The sequence below is a fragment of the Schistocerca cancellata genome, chromosome 2 (genome assembly GCF_023864275.1).
Source record: "Schistocerca cancellata isolate TAMUIC-IGC-003103 chromosome 2, iqSchCanc2.1, whole genome shotgun sequence".
NCBI classification, from domain to species: domain Eukaryota; kingdom Metazoa; phylum Arthropoda; class Insecta; order Orthoptera; family Acrididae; genus Schistocerca; species Schistocerca cancellata.
The window spans coordinates 568,066,683-568,090,097 of NC_064627.1; the positions used below are offsets into that span (position 1 = coordinate 568,066,683).

The 23,415-nt window shown below is 38.3% G+C and overlaps 1 protein-coding gene across 1 annotated transcript in view; it reads left to right on the forward strand.

Moving 5' to 3' along the window:
• Positions 1-12,693: 12,693 nt before the first annotated feature.
• LOC126156533 (melatonin receptor type 1A-A) overlaps positions 12,694-23,415 on the forward strand; it is a 103,622-nt gene continuing 92,900 nt past the window's right edge. Inside the window, exon 1 of the mRNA XM_049916317.1 lies at positions 12,694-12,827. The gene's annotated coding sequence lies outside the window, so the exon portion shown is untranslated. The remainder of the gene's footprint in view (positions 12,828-23,415) is intronic.

Sequence of the window (23,415 nt, forward strand, 5' to 3'; positions counted from 1 at the left end):
AACCAATCTCTTTTCATTATCATAGCTCATTTTCAATAGTTTCGGAATGAGGCAGACAAATGTAACAATTCATTTCCAAGTCTCTCACTTCATACGTAACCCACAGTGATAGCACCATAGACCTCCTTATACAAGTTTTCATAGTCAATTATCAGTATATCATTTCACTCTCTAATGCAATGAACTGTAAGTATCTCCACATTTGCTAAAAGCACATACAATAAGCAATCAATATTTTCCCAATGTAGATCATTTACATCCAAATACATCTTTTCTTTCCAAATGGAGCATATCAGTATAACTTCCCTTCCTGCGTACGATAGAGCATTTCAAGTAAAATATCAATCCTCTCTTTCCAGTATGTAGCAGATCAATAGTGTGTGTTCCTTTTAGACTGATTTCAGTATATTATATCTTAGTCATACAGTATATGTAAGTAAACATACATCAAATAAAGGTTCCCTTAGTTTATACACTCATAAGAAGTCAATTATCAATTTTGCATACAAAGTGAGTAACGAAAGTCAGTGTTTATACCAGTTAGCTAGTGCACATTTCAAAAATGATAAATCTGAATTCAACAAATCACTTGCCTAAACCTAAATAAAAATCCTGTGTATATGTACATTAAAGTAGATATATACTTCATGTGTCCAGAAATTAAAACTCATGTCATAGATCTCAAATCCAGACATATAAATCTATACGTAACTAATTATTACCTCTTACATCTAAATCTTTTGGTAATGATGTTTACTACTAAATGTGGTGATGTTGTTGCATGATTACATATTCAATAAAAGCTTAGACTTAAAACCAAAAGTAAACCTACCCTTCCCTCCATTCTTTCAAACACATTTCAAATAGCACGAGTGAAGAGTAAACAGAGCCTACATTTCCTATCTGTGTTCATGCATTGATGAAGTGCAGTGTCAAGTACAGAGCAGTGGAATGCCAGGAGTAGTCACATTTGTATCAGTGAATGTGTCAATACTACCATCTTATACACCTGGTTGTGTACCCCAATGTCTTTCTCCTAATGTAAAATTTCTTACTACGCCATAATCAATACCTCTTCCCCTCAGTACTACACATAAACAATAATACTGTTCATAAAAGCAAATTAGTATATACCTTTTTCTGGTAGTAGTGCATCATTTCATAAAAGTTACTAGTAACTGTAGAATACGTAATCATAAGAATAATGTCAAAATATCTATATCCGTTTATCTCCAGTCTTGTGTGGTGAAATGAACAATGAAAGTAACAAACTGCAATGTGTCACCTGTGTTTATAGCATAGATTGCATCTTGCAAAACGGAAGCATGACCTTCACTCTAATTAAGTAGAAAGTAGGGTTCATCTTTTGGGTAAGCAGTAGTACTAAAGCTACACTACCTGTCTAGACAAATGAAATGTAAAACAGTATGTTATCTGGTACAGTTTAGACTAGGCCAAATGTGACGTGAGCAGTGCTGTATCATTATCCATCAGGAAGTCAGGTGCAGTTTTGACTTTCTAAGTGACTCTTTCAATTGTTAAATTACAATTTATCTTCCACATAAGAGTACGTATCTCATAAACTGCAGCAGATTAATTTATAAATATATTACCAACGTCTCTCCTGAGCGTTAATACCAAAACATAGTTCATACTATTAAAAACAAAATGTAAAGTGCTTTCAGTTATCATCATCATTCTTCAACTGTATGTGCATCTGTTTATCAAGCATCTTACAGAACAATACAAAAGCTGAATGCAATAATGATCTGAACAAACAAATGTAGCTACATTTCCTCCTTCATGTGATCAAAGTACCACAGCACATTGCAAAGAACAATATCCACAATCATCAGTGTATCACTATGCTCAGCATAATTAAATAAATCTTCTACTTGTAAGTAACTGTGCACTCAAGGCATGTATGTATGTAGAATGCAGTCCATATATATTGAACTTTATACTAATTATTTACAATTGAGACTACCGGTACTTTAAGTAGTTTGTTACTTTCATTGTTCGTTTCACCACACAAGACTGTTTAGTGAAGACCAACTGAAATATGGGGCTAATGCAAGGTGTCATACATTGTAATTTTTTTTTTCATCTCATGTCCTGCCATAAAGAATCTCTCTGTCAACTTAGTAGCTAACAATACTTTAATAACTGCCAATTTACTTGCTACATTCTATAGATTTTGCTGAAAAATCTTAGATTACAATCATGCATCCTTTATTTCTTTTTACTATGTTAGTTTTATCTGTCACACTTGTTAAAATATTCTTAGATATTGTATTGTGTTGATTAATATTCTCAGAGAAACAACACACAGGAAACTGGGCATTTGTAGAAGTTACAACTTCATTAAAGACCTTCTAAACAGATGAAGTGAATGTTGAGTTTCTGTAAGAAATTCAGTTGATCAAGGCTTAACAGCACAGAATATTTTAATAAGAGTGTCATTTCCAGCTATAATGTAGTACAGTCTGAAAGAAACTGCACAAATATTCATCAGATTTTGATAAGATTTCAAAGTGGTCCAAAGATTGGCAACTTGCTTTAAATTTTCAGAAATGTAAAATTGTGCACTTCACGATATGAAACAATGTAGTAACATATGACTATAATATCAGTGAGTCACAATTGGAATCTATAAACTCATACAAATACCTGGGTGTAACAATTTGTAGGGACATGAAATGTAATGATCACATAGACTCAGTTGCAGGTAAAGCAGGAAGCAGACTTTGATTTATTGACTGAATAAAAACGAAATGCAATTACTCTACAAAGGAGATTGCTTTCAGTTCAATCTTTTGACCCATCCTAGAATGCAGACCATGTTTGAGTGATTGATACCAGATAGGACTGATGGGGGATATTGAATATCTGGTATCCCAGTCTGACAATTTGGATACGCTGCCAGAAGGCATGAGCATAGATGATGGCTGCCAGGCAGCACCCCTATAATGTGCAAATGCTGGTGTGTCTGTCACAGCGCTTGCGTGGGCTACACCTGCCGCTCTAGCCTAACGGCATCATGGGGTCACAATAAAGCCAGCTGCGAAGGGGCTCAGAAGTCAGCTGTTTTCTGACTGTGCCCTAGTGTTGTTCATCATACACATCATTGTTGGTTCTTGATCTTGCTACGTCTATGCTCTTGATTTGGTTTACTCTTCGGGCTTGTATTCTGCTGTATCTGTCCATGGCTATTGTCTTCATTACTGTCAATAGCTGTCCTCCTGTTGTTTTGGCAAATCACTCTCGACGCCCTTAGCTGGTCAGCCTGTGTCTTTGAGTCGTGTCAGATTATGGTTACTAGAATTTGCAACTAGGCAATTATGGATGAAAATTATGGATTGTGGATGCAAAACTTGTGCAGCTAGTGGAACAGCAGCAACAACAGCTGCTCCTGCAGTTCCAACAGCAAATGGACCTTTTGTGGCAGGAAACTCAGCTACTTTCAGATTGATTACAGGTGCAAGATTCATGACCTGCCCCGACTGTGGTCACAGCCCAGATAGAGTCCTGCCCACACACATTTCCGCCATTTAATGATACCAAGGAGGATTTGGACACACATTTACAGTGGCTGAAACAGCACTTCGCCGCATTTCAGACTTCTGATGACACTCTCCGATGGTCGCTCTTTCTTTCTTGGGCGTCCCTAGAGACATTTTTCTTACTTAAGAATTTGGCTCCCCTCTGAAACATGGTTGCACTCACTTTTGAGGAACTGTGTTTGTTGCTGTCAACCTATTATTCACAATGGTTCCACATGGTTTCATCCCACTCAGAGTTCCTCAGTACCACCAGCAAGCGAGCTAATCTTATTGGTCAAGGGTGATGCATTTGCAAGGTCTGAGTCTTGCAAAACTCCGTATGCTGATTCCACAATGCGTAACATAGTTGTCCAATTGCCTCCCAATCCAGAAGTTCATGTTGCAGCCCTCAAGCTCAACAATCCTTCTTTGGTTGACATACAGAAAGTTGTGCACTGTTTCGAGATCGCATAGGCAGCAAATGAACGTCTTATGGCCCGCCCCAAGATCACTGCGGTTCAATCATCGCCACAGGGTTAGAATTCTTGCCAGCCTTCTTCCCAATGGTAGTGTCATGATTTGTCACATTTGGACGTGTCAATGATGTTTGAGCAGCCAGTCCTGCCATGTTGACGCCAGCAGAGTCTGCCTTCTTGTTCTGACTGTTGTGTGAGACACCAAAGGGCAGACTTCCTTGACCATTGGGTGCATTGCATCTGTCAGCCATCAGGTCAGTCGAACCCCACTCCTAACTTGCATCATGGGACGGTGCATGATCTTCAAGCTATTGTTCCCCAGGGCAATCCTTGCACCCCCAAGTTGTTTATTGATATCAGGATTACTCATCAGGAAATTCATTTCCAAGTCGACACGGTAGCAATTGTTTCCCTGGTCAATCTCCCAACACACTCTCATCTAAGTTACCCGGCAATGGCCCTGCCCTCTCGCAAGTTGGTTGCATTTGGTGACAGTTCTATTCCTCCCAGAGGTCAGTTTACCACTACGGCCACATACAAGGTGGTTACATGACTGCTAAAACTGTATGTTGTCAACATTCCACTGGCAACATTTTTAGCCTGGGTGCTTTCTCACTGTTTGGGTTCCTCATCATGGATGAAGTTCAGGTCATCTCAGACACGGTCCCCTTCCAGGAACTTGATGACCTTTGTGCCTCTTTCGCATATCTGTTTGAGCCTGGCTTGGTATGCCACCGGTTTTGAGGCACATACTTCATTACAGCCAAATGGGATGCTCCATTTCTGTCATGCATGTCTTCTTCCAGTCTCCTTATGGACAGCCATTAATCTCGAACTCAACTGCCTTCATGACACTGTGGTCATAGAACTGATCAAAACTAGTGAACTAGTGGTTGGTCAACACCCCTGGTCGTAGTCCAGAAGCCAAAGGGTTTCTCCAGCTTTGTAGAGACTTCAAGTCAATGATCAGTGCCCAAGCTCTGGTGGAAACCTATCTCATACCATATCAAGAGAACCTCCTCACAAAGCTTGTTGGAGGTGAATGTTTTTCTAAAGTAGACCTTCCTGATGCTTATTTACAGATTCCACGAGACGAGGAATTGCAACACATTGTTGTCATCAATATGCCATTTGTCTTATACAAATACAAACGTTTGCCTTTTGGGATTCTTCTGCTCCAGTGATCTTCCAGAAATACCTGGAACAATTAACCACGTCCATCCCAGCTTGTACCAATTGCCTGGATGACTTAATTGTTATGGGTACTATGCACCAAGACTACCCATGTAACCTACATTTCCTCCTTACTACATTGTATGATGCAGGGCTCGAGTGCCAGTTTTTCCAGGAACAAGTAGACTAACTGTGGCACTAGCTCACCAAAGACAGGATTCAGCCCACTGACCATAATATGTCTGCTATTGACTCTCTCTCACATCCCGAAAACCTCCAGGAGGTGCAGGCTTTTTTGGGGAAAGGAATTATTATTCTAAGTTCCTTCTGCAGGCAGCACACATTATGCATTCTCTCAACCAGTTGCAGAAGAAAGGCGTTCAGTTTCATTGGTCGACAGCCTATGAGCAGGCCTTCACAGCTGAAGTGCATGTTACGTTCTCCACCCTGCCTTACCCCCTTTTCCCCATCATGACCCCTTTGTTTTGGGTGCGGACGCTTCACCCTATTGCATTGGTGTAGTGCTGGCACACCATAATGATGATGGCATGGAGCAACCCATTGCCTATGTATCCAAAACACTGGCGCCCACCCAATGCAGTTACTCCCAGATCGAGAAAGAGGCATTGGCAATCATCTTTGCCATGAAGAAATTCCATGGGTACCTATTTGTTACCCGGTTACCCTCATTACAGACCATAAACTGCTCATAGCACTTTTTGGGCCACACTCTCGGCTTCCTGAGCAGACAGCCCAGAAGCTCCAGCATTGGACTCTTTTCCTTAGCTCCTACTATTACACCATCAAGTACAAGCCTACAGCACAACAAGCAAATGTGGATGCCCTCAGCACCAGATCTGGTGTTTGACCAACTGGAGCTCCCATGTTGACATGGAACGACAACACACATTGGATGGGTTTCCCATTACCTCTACTCATGTGGCGGTGGCCCTCAGCACCAGATCTGGTGTTTGACCAACTGGAGCTCTCATGTTGACATGGAACGACAACGCACATTGGATGGGTTCCCCTTTACCTCTACTCATGTGGCGGTGGACACGCACCATGATCCTATCTTGCGGCCGGTCCTGCACTCTGTCCCCCATGGGTGGCCCATTTATTTTTCAAAGTCAGCTGTCGCAAGCTCTGGGCTCGCCTCTCTCATCATTTGTCTGTCATCTACAATGCATCATTTGTCTGACATCTACAATGTGCTCCTGCTTTGAACAGTTCTGAAACACTAATGGTATCAAACACCTTTGTAGCCCTCCATTTCACCCCTCCTCCAATGCAAAGCAGAGTGGATGGAGCACACATTTAAGTAACAAATGTTGAAGGCCTTGGTTGCATCTACCACAGCAGTGGCACTCATGATGTTCCTGAGCACCTACAGTTCCATACCTGTCCATGACTACAGACCAGGCGAATTCCTTCACGGTCAATAGCCACTTACTCTCCTCCATCTCCTGGCACCCAACCCAAGGAACCCGAGACTTGACACCCTGGATGATACCCTCCTGGTTCATCTGTTTGGACATGTTCCTATGGGGCAAAAACCTCATGGATGCCAGCTACACTGGTGGACACCCATGGGTGGTGCCTTATGATGATTGATACACTGAAAGGTTTGGGGCATCAGCACATGAACCAACTCCATCCCTGCCTCCAGCCTACCCTTCCAGCAGTGGATCCCTCTGAGTTGGAGTCCCCACCCTCACACGTCCCCCACCTCATGAGTACTATTTGCACTCTAGGATACTGTCGGCAGCTCATGTAGGCACGGGTATGGAGGGTGAGACATCACCACTGCCTCTGTCTGCTCCACATTCATCCACCATACTGCAGATCCCCAGCGCAGTCCCTGATGTCCTGTGTTCTTTCTCCTAGCTGGCGGTGTCCACTGATGGCACATACCGGTTCACCTCTCAAAACATTGGTCAGGGTGCTTCAGGCCCTTTGTGCCCATTTTGGTGGGGAGAGATCTGTTATCTTGGTCCAACAATTGGACTGTTCACCAGAAGACATTGATGTGGACGATGGCTGCTAGGCGGTGATTCTATAACCTGAGTGCTGCTGTCACCACCACAGCATTGTGTGTGAGCCACGCCTGTCATGCCAACCTACTGACGCTCATGGGGGCCCTATAAAGACGGCAGTGCAGGGGCTCAGATGTCAGTTGTATTCCAACTGTGCTCTAGTGTTGTTCATCATACACATCGTTGTCGGTTCATGATCTTGCTATGTCTAGGCTCTCGATTTGGTTTACTCTTTGGATTTGTATGCTGTCATATCAGTCCTTGGCTGTTGTTGTCACCTTCCTTGTTGTCCATTGCTGTCCTTCTGTGGTTTTAGCAACTCACCATCGACGCCCTCAGCCAGTCGGCCTGTGTCTCACTAGTCATGTCAGATTCCAATTACTAGAAAATGAGTACAGAGGGGGACAGCACAAATGGTCACAGGTTTGTTGTATGCAAAGAAGAGCAGGATGAATGGTCACAGGTTTGTTGATCTATGGAAGAGTCTCTCAGACATGTTGAAAGAGTTGAACAGGCAGACACTTGAAGATTGAGGTAAACTATCCTGAGAAAACCTGCTTGCAGAATTTCAGGAACTGTATTTTAATGACAACTCTAGGAATATACCAAAACCTCCTACTTATTACTCTCCTGGGGATTGTGAGGACAAAATCAGACTAATTACAGTATGCACAGAGGTGTTTATACAATCATTCTTCCAGCACTCCGTATGTAAATGAAATGGGAAAAATTATTATCTAGAACAGTGGGAAGTACCCTCTGCCATGCATTTCACAGTGATATTCAGAGCATGGGTGCAGATATAAGTGGTTCTGGTCTGGAGAGTTAATAATCAACTGAAAGAGCATTCTAGGTTTTGCACGTAAAACTAGTATATCCCGTTCCAGTCATGTCACTAGTGTATCCTATCCCTTGAGATGGAGAGCCATCTGTGAAAGCAACCAAGTCACACATCAGTATCATTGGTATTACTACATCACTAGTTAGGTGAAAATTGACAGCCAGCCATTTCTACCCAAATCGGTGACAGTAGGAACTACGACCAAGGTATTATTAACCATCCAGCAGCTGAGAATGTGGCACAGTGCAATATTATTGACTTCAGTGACTGCTTTGCAATGTGTGCCACCTTCCTTGATCATTTTCTCATTCCCTATTCCCCCATACCCCCCCCCTACCCTCCATCTCCAGCGCCTCCTTCCTCCCACCCCCCTCCTGCCAACCCACCAATTTTTCGTGACAATATCCCAGCAATACTTCATTCAACTTTACTACCTTGCGGCATCAATTTTCCTCATCATTGTCCTACAATCACCTCCAGCCCTGTTCATACATTATTTTGTTTATCTTTGTCCCCCTATCTTGTTACTTCACTAGACTAATTTTGCTCTAGCCTCCAATATATTGTTATATAAGAGGTAGTCAAATGAAGATAAGGCAGATGGAAATAAATTAAATAAACTGTTTAGTATTTCAAAAGTCATTGCAATAGTTAATACATTTATGCCACTGTGAGACAAGACACTTCATGGAAAAATGTTTGCAGCTGCCTAAAGAACCATGATGGTGCCCAGGTGTGCACATCTTCATCCGAAACAAATCGACAGCCAAAAATTTTTTTCTTCAGGGCTCCAAAAATATGGGATGGAGGATGTGTAAGGGCTTCCCAGAGAAGCTTATGCAGTGTACTTGGAACAGACTTGTCAATATGTGAGCTTGCTTTGCACAAAGAAGTGCATGTCTGGGTGCAATCGTGGTTCTGTAGATAACTGAAAATATGTTTCCATTAAGGCACAGACCATCTTGTCTCTCAGTGGGATAAATGTATAGCAGTTAAGGTAATTAACAGTGAAATAATAAACTGTTTACTTACTTTTTTCCATCTGTTTCATTTTCATTTGACTGCACATTATGTGCTCTTATATGAACTGTTTTCTGATTGTTCATATTATCTTTATCCTACCCCCACTCCCCCCTCAGAAAAAAAACTTTCTTCCAGTAATCTTAGAGGCTACTTGTAATTGTACCATTAGTGTTTCTTCCTGTTCCATTACCATATGGAGCACAGGAAGGATGACTTGGCAAATGCATCTGTGCCTGCAGTAATTAGCCTAATATTTCCTTTTTGGTGTACTTGGGAGCAATGTGTAGGGGAGAGTAATATAATCATAAATTCTCTTACTAGTTAATAACTGTCATTATGTGAAGACCTGCATGGGATGGTTGGCATCTATCTTCAAACATTTTTAGCATTTCCATGATGCACTCTCATGAATCAAACAAACCTGTGGTTATTTGTGCTAGCTTGCTTAATATACATTCAATTTACCCCATTAGTCTTATGTTTTATGGACCCTGCATATTTGACCAATACTTTAGAATGGGCTACAGTAGTGTTTAGTAAGCCAACTCCTTTGTAGAGTGGCTTCCTTTTCCTAGTTTTCCACCACTGAACTGAAGTCTGCCACCTGTCTTACCTGTGACTGAGGCTATGTGCCCATTCCTTATGATATTCCCACAAGTTGCTACAGTCAGGTATTTATATGAGTTGACTGATTCCACTTGTGATGTGTTGATATTGTAATCATAGAATATGACTTCTCTGTTTTGTGAAGAGCTCAGTTTTACATTTCATAACATTTAAAGCAAGTTGCTGTTCTTTTCACCACTCTGAATACTTATGAAAATATGACTTGATATTTGTACCCTTATTTTTTATTTGATAAAACTTTTATAGACAAGTGTTTCATTGTCAAAAAGTCTGAAGTTAGTATTAATATTAACTGCCAGGTCATTCATCCAAGATAACATCCTGCATACTTTCTTGATGAATAAAAATATGCATTATTACTGTATTTTATGGACTACAACAAGCACTTTTTTGTTCGAAAAATTACCCCCAAAATTCAAGTGCATCTTATAAAAATGTCTAGTGTTTGATTTAAAATTCTCGCCACTCATAAAAAGGCCATATATTCAATGGTGCAGGAAACCATCTCTATCTGGTAATAATGGATTCAACTGGCAGCAGCAGTGCACTGATATGACTAACATCAGTAATTGCAGGGATTCACTAGCTTGCTAACACTGTCTCCTCCTGCACCACCAACACAAACCCAGAACACTATCTAGCGTATGATGCATCATTGCAGTCTACACCGCCAGTGAACCTGAATTGGAAAGTGATTTGTGTTGTTGATAACAATATTTTTGTTAGTAGCTGGTTTTGTGATGGAAAAAAATAAAAGGAGATGCTGAGTTGCAGATAGGCACAACAAACAGACTGTCACAAATAAGGTTTCGGCCAGCAAGGCCTCTGTCAAAAATAGATGACTCTCTCTCTCTCTCTCTCTCTCTCTCTCTCTCTCTCTCTCTCTCTCTGTGTGTGTGTGTGTGTGTGTGTGTGTGTGTGTGTGTGTGTGTGTGTGTGTGTGTGTCTGTCTGTCTCTTTCTTTTCACTATACTGTGAGTAGCAACTTTCCTTTTCATAATATTGTTACATTCCATCATGGATTTTCCACTCTTTAAAAAAAATAAAAGGTATTCATATGATGCGTGAAAGTAATAGCATATGCAGAAGAACATGGAAATAGAGGAGCTGAGCGGCGTTTTGGCCCTCCACAAACAGAAAAAGCCATCTGCGACTGATGGGCTATTAAAGAAGAACTGAAAAAAATGAGGAAAACTAAATATGCAGATAGAGGACTGAGTGCAAAATGGCTAAAACTAGATGATGACATACTGAAATGGATTCAAGGACACTGTCAAAATGGCACTGGAAGTAACACAAAAATGACTCAAATACTTGCTTGTAAGCTAGTGCTACAATGTAACTCAACAGACTAAGGGAAGAGTTGATTGTTGCTACAGGTTTAGAAAGTGTCATGAACTTAGCATGCAAACCAAAAATCAAAATATATCAGAAAATGCCACAAGACTATACAGAGAAAATATTGTCTTTTCATTGCTTTATTATTCAACACCAAGAGAAAACCAATGTGGAAGTAAGACAAATAGCAAATACGATGAACCTCCTCTGACATTTGATGAGCCAAATAACAGAACTATGAAAGGTGCTAAAACTGTAACTATAAAAACAAGTGGACATGAAAATCAGCACTACATTGTTTACAAATTTCCAGTATGTTGGAATAGCTGTGTTGTCAGCAACTTGTGTTAAGTTCAATGAAAAACCTGTCCGAAGTTGCAAATTTCACTTCTTTTTATTCACTGGATGACTAGTTTTGGGCCAAAAACATGGTATATCTGAAAATGTAAAAACCATGTCAAAATGTGCAAATGAGTGGTTACAGTGCACACAGGTAACTTGAAAATAGGTCTTGACCAGAAACTAGTCTTTGAATGGAAAAAAAGTGAAATTTGCAACTTTGTACTGGTTTTTCATTATACTGCATTACACTGTTGTCCTTTCATGTTGTGCTGATGGTATTAAACTTAATCCATTGATGATTTCAAGTGCAAAACAATACCAAAACCTTCTGAAATAGTGCCAGGTGCTGTCCACATGCATGACAAGGGTTGGTTGGACAAAGCTGGTATGAAATTATGGATTAACAGAATTTGTGTGAGAAGGAGAGTTCTCTTATTATGTTAGATCAGTTTAGTAGTCATTTGAAAAATTCCGTGAAAGAGAAACTGAGACAGGGAAATACAGATCTTGCTGTGATTCTGGAAGGACTTACGTCACAATGGCAACCTCTTGATGTATCGATAAATAAACCATTTAAAGTGTTTATGAGTGAGGAATGGAACAAATGGATGAGGGATGAAACCCAATATGAATTCAAACCAAAGGGAGCTTTAAAACGACCTACAATCAAACAAATGGATAAAACAGTCATGGTCTAGAGTGAGAGAAGCTGTTACTGTTAAATCTTTAAAGAATTGTGGCATGAGTAATGCTCTTGATGGCAGGGAATGCCATCTTATATATGAAGAGTACAATGATGACAATGAAGAGAAAAAGAAGAAGAAAGTTCAGATTATGATTTTTGGGATTCTGAAGGTCAGTGAGGTTTTAACTAAAATTTCTTTTTTTATTCTGGCTTTTCAAGATGATGATAAAAATGGTAAAATGTTACTTTTTTAAAAAAATTGGTTAAAAATTAAAATGCATCTTGTAGTCTGTAGTGTCTTATGGTCTGTAAAATATGTTACTTACATTATACAAATTGACTTACTGAAAGTAAAGTACTGAAAAATTTAATCAACCCATAATGCAGACATAAATGTAATCATGTAATACTGTGATATGTTAAATTCTGTTGTTTATAGAACACATTTCCTCATTGATAATGGCACCTGTCACTTTTATGGAAAACTGCCTTTAGTCTGTAATAAAGATTGCACTTTGCTGATCCAGCTCTTGAAGAGCAAAGCAAATATGGCTTGCTAATTGATGCACAAATGCTGAGGCAGTGCTGATAATCTATACTGTCAGATAGGGGCTAGAGTGATACTATCTCCCCTTCTCTTGTGGTCAGATAATGCCATATTCTCATGATGTCAGTTCTATATTTCAAAATTAGGTTATGTGCATATAAACAACTTCATCATCTCCATCTGTTTCAGAAAATCAGGTTAGTATGAAATTAAACACAAATACTCATAAACATGTGTTGTGTATATGGTATTTCAATTTAATGCAATCAACAAAAGAAAACCTTCAGTGTTTTCAAATTGAAGATAAAACATTTACAATAGGGCATACATAAAATATGTATATAAACTGTTAATTCATGGAAAATAAATATAGTTGAATGGAAAGCAGTAGTGAGACATTAGTTATGGATATATAAGTAGTAAATTTGTAGTGAACATGATGAGGAAACTATCTCAAAATTTATTTTGTTTTCTAAATTATAACTGTCTATACTGGTATAGATTTATATAAATGCAGATGATTTGGTGATACAAGTTTGTATTGGGCATCTGAAATGTTTGACTTTTACTTAATATGCTGTCAGTAATATACTGAGATAATAAGATATGTTGAAAAGACCAATTTCTCAATGGTTTTCAAAATCATATTTACTGAAATGAAAGAAATAAATCACATTTACTGAAAAGAAAGAAATAAAGTGAATATTACATTGTATGCAAATTTTGTACTTCAAGAAATTATATCATATGAAATAAATGAATAGAGTAAAGCATCATTCAAAAATGTAATATTTAATCTTTTCATTGGAAATTCTTTTTGGTATTTGCTAGTTTCTTTGTTTTCATGAACTGAAATTACCTAAAGCAACTTTGAAATGTGTGCCCATTAAATGGCATAAGGTAGGCTGTTGGCGATCCAAAGCAGTCCCGTAATAATATGGCATATTTCATTAGCTATTTTGTCTAAGGCTTATTAAACTTTTTGGAAAATGGAACAAATGAGTTCTAATAACCAAACTATTACCTCTAAAAATTATCCAGTTATCTAAAATTCAAGGTTTGAAGATCCCTGTTAACTGTATGTCACATAGAAATGTTCATTGTAAACTAATCTCTATCTCTTCTGCACATATATAACTGTTATTCTTAGTTAAATATCAGCACTAACATGTAGATGTTAATAGTATAAAATGTATAAAAACTCCTCACTATAACCGGAAAAGTATTACCAAACCATTCTTCAAAGTAGTATTTTTCTTGTTAATTTTGTTATGTTAAAATTCACCCATTTTAAGTACAAATAGAATATACAGCTTTAGTGCTGTTTTGTTTTAATATGGTGTACATTATCTTTTTCTGGTAACTGCTTCACTTTGTTGATGTATATCTTGATGCATCCTACACTATTGAAGGTTCTAGTTCATGACAAAATTAGCAAATCATGAAGAATACATGAGTGGTAAAATGTATCTCACAGTCTCCACAAATTTACAGAATGGGGTATAAATAGGGAATCATGTTTTATGACTAATATTTTTCACAGAGTCATAAAAATGAACTGTATATTCTGTAAGTTGCAGCACCATACCCCTGCCTGTTGTATCCTGTGAAACCTTATCTATGGTACATAGTTTAGGTATTTTTGAAGCCCATCCAATATTTCACTCATAATGTAAATCATACTTCTTACAGCGAAAAAAGGATTAAGATTAGTGTTTCTGCTTGACACAGACTATCTGTATTATGCCCACTTCTTCATTTAGTTGAATAACTACACGTTTTAAAGAATATTACAAGGTGTACAACTTTGCTTCTGCCGTTTTTTCCGCAACATTTGAGGCTTTAATGAAACAAATTGGTTACACATGTATCATTCAAAGCATTTTCCATCACTGGCCATTACTTTCTCCCATCTTTCGGGCAGTGTATGAATCGAGCATTGAAAAAATTGTTCCTCTTTTGAAGCGATCCACAAATCAATATAATTTGTCACTTCTTCATGAGATTGGAAGTGTTGGTCAGTCAGGTCATGTGCCATTGATCTAAACATGTGATAGTCAGAGGGAGCAATGTCTGGAGAATACGGCAGGTGGGATAGGACTTGTTTCCAAGTACATTTTGACCTCTTTTGCAAGGTGAGGTTGAGCGTTGTTGTGCTGCAAAATCACTTTATCATGCTCACTTAGTTTTAACACCTCACAGTATGCGACGCTGAGCTGGTCCCACCAAATGCAGAGCATGATCTTGGAGCCGTGAATCTTCGGTTTAGCCATCGATGTGGAAGCATGGCCGGAATATCTCCATGATTTTTTGCGTTTAGGGTTATCGTAATGAACCCATTTTTTTTTTCTTTTTTTTTCCCAGGTCACAATGTGATGCAGAAATCCCTTCTGTTATTGCCTCTGAAGCAACTGTTCACTAACACAAACGCCATTCAACGTCTCTTGGTTTCAGCTCACACGGGACCAAAATTCCTTCTTTCTGAATCATGACCATAGCCTTGAGACATTTTGAAATGGCTTGCTGTGTCACTCCCACTAATCATGCCAATTCTTCTTGAATTTGATGTGAGTCTTCACTCAGCAATGTGTCCAATTCTGCATCTTCGAAAACATTCTCACTTCCACCACTATGCTGCTCTACGAAGTTAAAATCACTATTCCTGAAGCATTGAAACAACTCACAACATGTTCTTTCACTAATAGTGTCCTTACCATAAGTACCTAAGAGTATTTGATGATACTCAGCTACTGTTTTCTTCATATTGAAACAAAACAGTAACACCTCCCGCAAATGATGAGAATTAGGCTCATAAACTGACATTTTCAATCAAGAACAACTTTATGATGGAGACACAAATCGACTAATGTTTGAATGATGTTATGTTGACCGAGGTCAAAGCTAACTGCCTGATGCTGCGATCTGTTTCTTTCGACCGCTACTTACCGTTGTCGCCACCTATCACCAAACGATGGAAGCAAAGTTGTACACCTAGTATATGACATGAATAATTTGTTTTCATGTATCCAAATGTTTTGTACATTCATTGCTTTCTGAGTATTTAAAACTTTTATTTTTTCACATAGGCCTATTTGTTTATGAGCTATTGTTTGTTTCATTTTGTTGAGTAACTGTCACATGAAATAAGTGGATGAACAGGTATGTGGCTATCATAACACAAATGATGACAGTACATCAAGACTAAAGACATTAACTGAACCTACAACTTCAAATATAGAGTCAAACTGCTCTCAGAGGAATACAGACAGTGGCAAACTACTTACTTTTCTACAAGTTAACATACGTTGTATTAGAAATAAGATTTTAGAATTAGACATTTATGTAGCACTGAGCATGTAGATGTTATATGTGTATCTAAGCATCCGAGCACTGGTTAACCCAAGAACAAGTAAATATGTTTGTTCCCCAAGGGTATGTTGTGGGAGATGTGATATGTAGAAAACAGAGACGGAATGGTGGTGCTGGAATTTTTTTCAAAGAGGAATAAAGTTTTCCAGAATTGATGTATCTATGTACTCCTCCGAACTAGATGGGGAGTTTAGTTGTGTAAAACTAATGAATGAAAATATAGTGGTAGTTGGTCGATATAGGTCGCCAGATGGTGATGTAAATTTGTTTATTGAAAAATGTGAATTAATAGTTAAAAAGGAAGTGGAGAGTAAAACAAGAATTGCTCTATGTGGTGATTTCAACATAGAACACATCAGAATATGCAGAGGCCAGCTTCTAGGACATTTCTGAATATGCTAAGATCATTAGACCTCTATTGTACAAATAATTGTGCCACATGTAAGAATGCCTGCACAGACAATATTGTTGTGAATTTCCATAGGGAAGATTTTACAGTCAGACTTGCATGAAGTGGACTTCCAGATTATGAGCCACTACTCCTTACACTCTGTAAGAGGCAGCCAGTTAAAACTGAAGAATCTAAAGTAGTAATGGTACGAGGACAAAAGGAAGAAGATATAAGTATGTTTGTTGATATGAATATAATAGAGGGAAACATTCCACGTGGGAAAAAGATACCTGTCCTTTTTTCCCCCCAAGGTAAGTCTTTCCGCTCCCGGGATTGGAATGACTCCTTACCCTCTCCCTTAAAACCCAAATCCTTTCGTCTTTCCCTCTCCTTCCCTCTTTCCTGATGAGGCAACCGTTGGTTGCGAAAGCTTGAATTTTGTGTGTATGTTTGTGTTTGTTTGTGTGTCTATCGACCTGCCAGTGCTTTTGTCTGGTAAGTCTCATCATCTTTCTTTTTAGATATAAGTATGTTTGTTGATAGATTAGGAAGTGCAGATTGGGACTTTATATATAATTGTCAATATGGAAAAAGGGAACCTGAAATTGCCTTTGATAACTTCTTTAAAAAGTACACAGATTTATGATAATCTTGCTCACCAGTAAAAAAAAATTAGATATTCAAGTGAAATGAAAAAGAAAAGTCTGAACTGGTTTACAGAAGAGCTAGCAGAAATTAGAGGAAACATGCACATGCTGTACCACATGCATAAGCAAGCCACTACCGTAAGCAAGGAGCAGAACAGAGTGTGAACATTCATGGGTCATATCTGAAATGCAAAAAATACTACAAAGCTAAACTACTACTGGCAAAAAAGCAAGCAGTGGAAAACTATATAGAAAGGGCTCCCAATAAATGCAAGGCAGCATGGCAAATAATGAAACAAGAGAATACACTAAAATGCACAGAAACAGCTATGCTTGAACCTGAGGAATTAAATCAGTAATTTTTAAACTCAGTTGAAGAAATAAGTAACATTATTAAAGCAACAAATTCATCTACAATGGACCTTGTTGGAACACCACTGCTTGTTAACCTGGTACTTCAATGGAGGGCTGTCACACCTGCTGATGTTAAAAGACAATACATTCAACTGCCAAACCATTAGCTTTTATTTTTAATAAATGTGTAGAATTTGGAGTTTTTCCAGATGAACTTAAGGTATCACAAATTGTCCCAGTTTTTAAAAAAGAGTACAAACATCTTCTCCAAAGCTACAGACCAGTCTCCATTGTTCCAATATTCTCAAAGATATTTGAGGCACTGATACACACACAAATAAGCAGCTTCTTTGAAAAACACAATATCCTATGTAGCAATCAGTTTGGTTTTTGCAAAGGGAAAAACACAAAGGGGCCATCTTGAAAATCATTGACCAAACCTTAACAGCTTTTGAAAACAATAGCATGGTTAGATATAGTGGGAATTTGTGAAGTTCAGTGGCAGGAGGAACAAGACTTTTGGTCAGGTGAATACAGGGTTATAAATACAAAATTAAATAGGGGTAATGCAGGAGTAGGTTTAATAATGAATAAAAAAATAGGAGTGCGGGTAAGCTACTACAAACAGCATAGTGAACACATTATTGTGGCCAAGATAGACACGAAGCCCACGCCTACTACAGTAGGACAAGTTTATATGCCAACTAGCTCTGCAGATGATCAAGAAATTGATGAAATGTATGATGAGATAAAAGAAATTATTCAGGTAGTGAAGGGAGACGAAAATTTAATAGTCGTGGGTGACTGGAACTCGACAGTAGGAAAAGGAAGAGAAGAAAATGTAGTAGGTGAATATGGATTGGGGCTAAGAAATGAAAGAGGAAGCCGCCTGGTAGAATTTTGCACAGAGCACAACTTAATCATAGCTAACACTTGGTTCAAGAATCATGAAAGAAGGTTGTATACATGAAAGAACCCTGGAGATACTAAAAGGTTTCAGATAGATTATATAATGGTAAGACAGAGATTTAGGAACCAGATTTTAAATTGTAAGACATTTCCAGGGGCAGATGTAGACTCTGACCACAATCTATTGGTTATGAACTGTAGATTAAAACTGCAAAAAGGTGGGAATTTAAGGAGATGGGACCTGGATAAACTGAAAGAACCAGAAGTTGTACAGAGTTTCAGGGAGAGCATAAGGGAACAATTGACAGGAATTGGGGGAAGAAATACAGTAGAAGAAGAATGGGTAGCTTTGAGGAATGTAATAGTGAAGGCAGCAGAGGATCAAGTCGGTAAAAAGACGAGGGCTAGTAGAAATCCTTGGGTAACAGAAGAGATACTGAATTTAATTGATGAAAGGAGAAAATACAAAAATGCAGTAAATGAAGCAGGCAAAAAGGAATACAAACGTCTCAAAAATGAGATTGACAGGAAGTTCAAAATGGCTAAGCAGGGATGGCTAGAGGACAAATTTAAGGATGTAGAGGCTTATCTCACTAGGGGTAAGATAGATACTGCCTACAGGAAAATTAAAGACACCTTTGGAGAAAAGAGAACCACTTGCATGAATATCAAGAGCTCATATGGAAACCCAGTTCTAAGCAAAGAAGGGAAAGCAGAAAGGTGGAAGGCGTATATAGAGAGTCTATACAGGGGCGATGTACTTGAGGACAATATTATGGAAATGGAAGAGGATGTAGATGTAGATGAAGATGAAATGGGAGATATGATACTGCGTGAAGAGTTTGACAGAGCACTGAAAGACGTAAGTCGAAACAAGGCCCCGGGAGTAGACAACATTCCATTAGAACTACTGACAGCCTTGGGAGAGCCAGGTGAAACAAGACTCTACCATCTGGTGAGCAAGATGTATGAGACAGGCGAAATTCCCTCAGACTTCAAGAAGAATATAGTAATTCCAACCCCAAAGGAAGCAGGTGTTGACAGATGTGAAAATTACCGAACTATCAGTTTAATAAGTCACAGCTGCAAAATACTAACGCGAATTCTTTACAGACGAATGGAAAAACTGTTAGAAGCTGACTTTGGGGAAGATCAGTTTGGATTCCGTAGAAATATTGGAACACGTGAGGCAATACTGACCCTACGACTTATCTTAGAAGAAAGATTAAGGAAAGGCAAACCTATGTTTCTAGCATTTGGAGACTTAGAGAAAGCTTTTGACAATGTTGACTGGAATACTCTCTTTCAAATTCTGAAGGTGGCAGGGGTAAAATACAGGGAGCGAAAGGCTATTTACAATTTGTACAGAAAGCAGATGGCAGTTATAAGAGTCGAGGGACATGAAAGGGAAGCAGTGGTTGGGAAGGGAGTGAGACAGGGTTGTAGCCTCTCCCCGATGTTATTCAATCTGTGTATTGAGCAAGCAGTAAAGTAAACAAAAGAAAAATTCGGAGTAGGTATTAAAATCCATGGAGAAGAAATAAAAATTTTGAGGTTTGCCAATGACATTGTAATTCTGTCAGAGACAGCAAAGGACTTGGAAGAGCAGTTGAACGGAAAGGACAGTGTCTTGAAAGGAGGGTATAAGATGAACAACAACAAAAGCAAAACAAGGATAATGGAATGTAGTCGAATTAAATCGGGTAATGCTGAGGAAATTAGATTAGAAAATGAGACACTTAAAGTGGTAAAGGAGTTTTGCTATTTGGGGAGCAAAATAACTGATGATGGTCAAAGTAGACAGGATTTAAAATGTAGACTGGCAATGGCAAGGAAAGCGTTTCTGAAGAAGAGAAATTTGTTAACATCGAGTATAGATTTAAGTGTCAGGAAGTCTTTTCTGAAAGTATTTGTATAGAGTGTAGCCATGTATGGAAGTGAAACATGAACGATAAATAGTTTGGACAAGAAGAGAATAGAAGCTTTTGAAATGTGGTGCTACAGAAGAATGCTGAAGATTAGATGGGTAGAGCACATAACTAATGAGGAGGTATTGAATAGAATTGGGGAGGAGAGGAGTTTGTGGCGCAACTTGACCAGAAGAAGGGATTGGTTGGTAGGACATGTTCTGAAGCATCAAGGGATCACCAATTTAGTACTGGAGGGCAGCATGGAGGGTAAAAATCGTAGAGGGAGACCAAGAGATGAATACACTAAGCATATTCAGAAGGATGTAGGCTGTAGTAGGTACTGGGAGATGAAGAAGCTTGCACAGGATAGAGTAACATGGAGAGCTGCATCAAACCAGTCTCAGGACTGAAGACCACAACAACAACAACAACAACAACAACAACAACAGCATGGTATCACTGGTATTTTGTGACCTAAGCAATGCTTTCAATTGCATTCCTATTGATGTACTACTGGGGAAACTAGACTTTTATGGGGTGAAATGGAGCACTTTAGCTATGATAAATTCTTATTTAAGCAAACGAAAACAATTCATTTCAGTCAGAAGTGTAAATTCTTGTGTAATGGAAATCAGCATAGGTGTACCATAAGGGTCTATCCTTGGACCCTTTTTCTTCATTGTAGCTATTATTGATTTACTTAAAAACATAGCCCACCCTGTCGTGTGTTATGCTGATGATACAACACTACTGACCACACATCAGAACATTTTACATCTGAATAAACTAACAAAAGAAACACTTGATAAGGCCCTGGACTGGTTTGCAGCCAATAAGCTCTTGTGCAATTCTGATGAAACCCAACAACTTTTAATGGGAACATAAAATGAAGTAGGAAATAAGTCAGCAAAACTCTAAGGTATTCACATTGACCCAAAACTCTATTGGGAGGAACATGTCAATCACGTATGTGAAAAATATCTCGGGTGGCACACCTTATCTTGAAACTAAGAGAGGTAGTGAACTTGGAGTACCTTAGGGTGACATACTTTGGGCTATTCCAGTCACGTATTTCATATGGTCTGATTATATGGTGGCACTCCCCCCCACATCAAGAACATCTTGAAATTACAAAAAAAGTCTTATGTAAAAGAGGTCATAGGGAGCACTGTCATCCTCTTTTTTTCCAGACTCAGAATACTCACAATTATAAATTTATACATCCATGTGCCTGTACTCTATATTAAAAATAATATTTCAGAATTTATTGCCAGAGGGGCAATACATGAACACAACACCACGGCTAAGGGTAATTTTGACGTAGTGCGCCACAGATTAGCAAGAACAGGAAATTCCCACAAAGTAAACCCACTTAAAATGTTCAGTAAACTGCCAATTCATGTTTAGTCTATGGATATAATTTTTTTAAAATTAAGTGGTATAGCTGGCTGTCAGATCATCCATTCTATGACATTAAAGAATTCTTTGAGATGCCTGAGGAGGATATTAGCATTAAAAAGCTGTCTGTAGTTAAACATATTATTGTGTGCTGTGGTTAATTGTGTGTAATTACATAGTGTATACAATAAACAATACAATACTATACTATATTAGATTATGGTATAGCTTATCGCATTAACTTTTAGAAGCTATCCTGGTGTAATTTGGTACACTGCCATTCTTGAAATGTATTCTACAATGTACTGACACTGGTTTATTTTATTATTCTGTTTGTACTAGTACATCCTGTATGATGAAGCCAATATCGTTGTAAAATGATCTATGGTGAATAAAATTCTTGATGAGTGGAGAATGTATAAAAGATGTTTACACAACAATTTCGCTATTGTTTTCCAATATTGTTTAAACGATATAGATATACATATAAATATGTCTCATTTAGAGAGCTCTCACCAAAGACCTGAAGTAATTAATAACCATCAGTAAAATTTATCTACTTTTGTCATTAATAAGTGGCACATATAATTGTCACCATTATTCCAAATCTAGCATTTAAGTGCCACAGTAGAAAAGTTCAATTTCAAATCACAGAGTAATTAATTTTGTAAATAAAATGTGCAACTTTCCTTGTTATAGCACTGGATTGTGGTTACATTATTGTTGTGTTCTTCACATCTGTAAATCAACAGAAATTTGACAGTATACAAGGAAAGTAGTGGTTCTTTCATTTAAAAATTATAGTTAACAAATAAAATTTTTCAACACAGCTTTTCTGTGATTTAGAATTTCATTTGCAACAATTTGTGTATATATTATTATTATATACTGTATATTTTTGTGCCTTATTGGCTAAGTGCTGTACTACAAATCCAAAGGTGCAGGGGAATAGTCTTCGGCTGGTCATAGGACTTGTCTCTGTCACTTATTGGTTCTTGAATCTCTGAAAGTTATTTATATATGTGGAAAATGCAAAGCTGCACCATAATTTATGGACCACATCAAACTGTAGGTCCCTCTGTAACTGCCAGGGAAGTCAGATCAAAAGCTGGACGAACGGAAAAGTCATATTCGTCCACCATCATAATGGCTGATAATTCTCTTTTGTATTTAAACCAGAATTGCCACTTATTTAAGATGTTAACCCCAGGTTACTGTACTCTGTTGTAAGCTTACACTACATGGATATTATTTGTACATCTTCTATGTCTGGTTGTGTTTGTGTCCTAGTTAACATGAAAGTGGTTTACTCTTATCAATAAATGACATTAAAGTGATAATCTACTGAATTCAGTATTATTCTAAAACATATGCGGGTAACATCATTGACCAGAAACAGAGAAGAAGAAGGATGTGCAACACTCTAAATAAAGTTTCTTGTGCCATATATACATGCAAAAGTATCATTATACAACTCAAAACAAATATCTATTCCACAAATGAAATTAACTGAGTACTGCTAAGAGTAGGAATAATGCTATATAGATTACATCTCCATCTATATCTAATCTACATCTGTATGTTTATCGGCCATCAAGAGGAAACCTGTGTAGCCTTCCAAAACCCCAAACATCTTATTTTGTGCAGGTTTGTTGATGATATCTTCATCATCTGGACCTAGCGCCAAAACATCCTACCCTCATTTTCCCATAACCTCACCCATTCGCTTCACCTGCTCCTCTTCAGCCCAACATTCCACCTTCCTGAATGTTAACCTCCACCTCTCCCATGGCTCCACACCCATGAG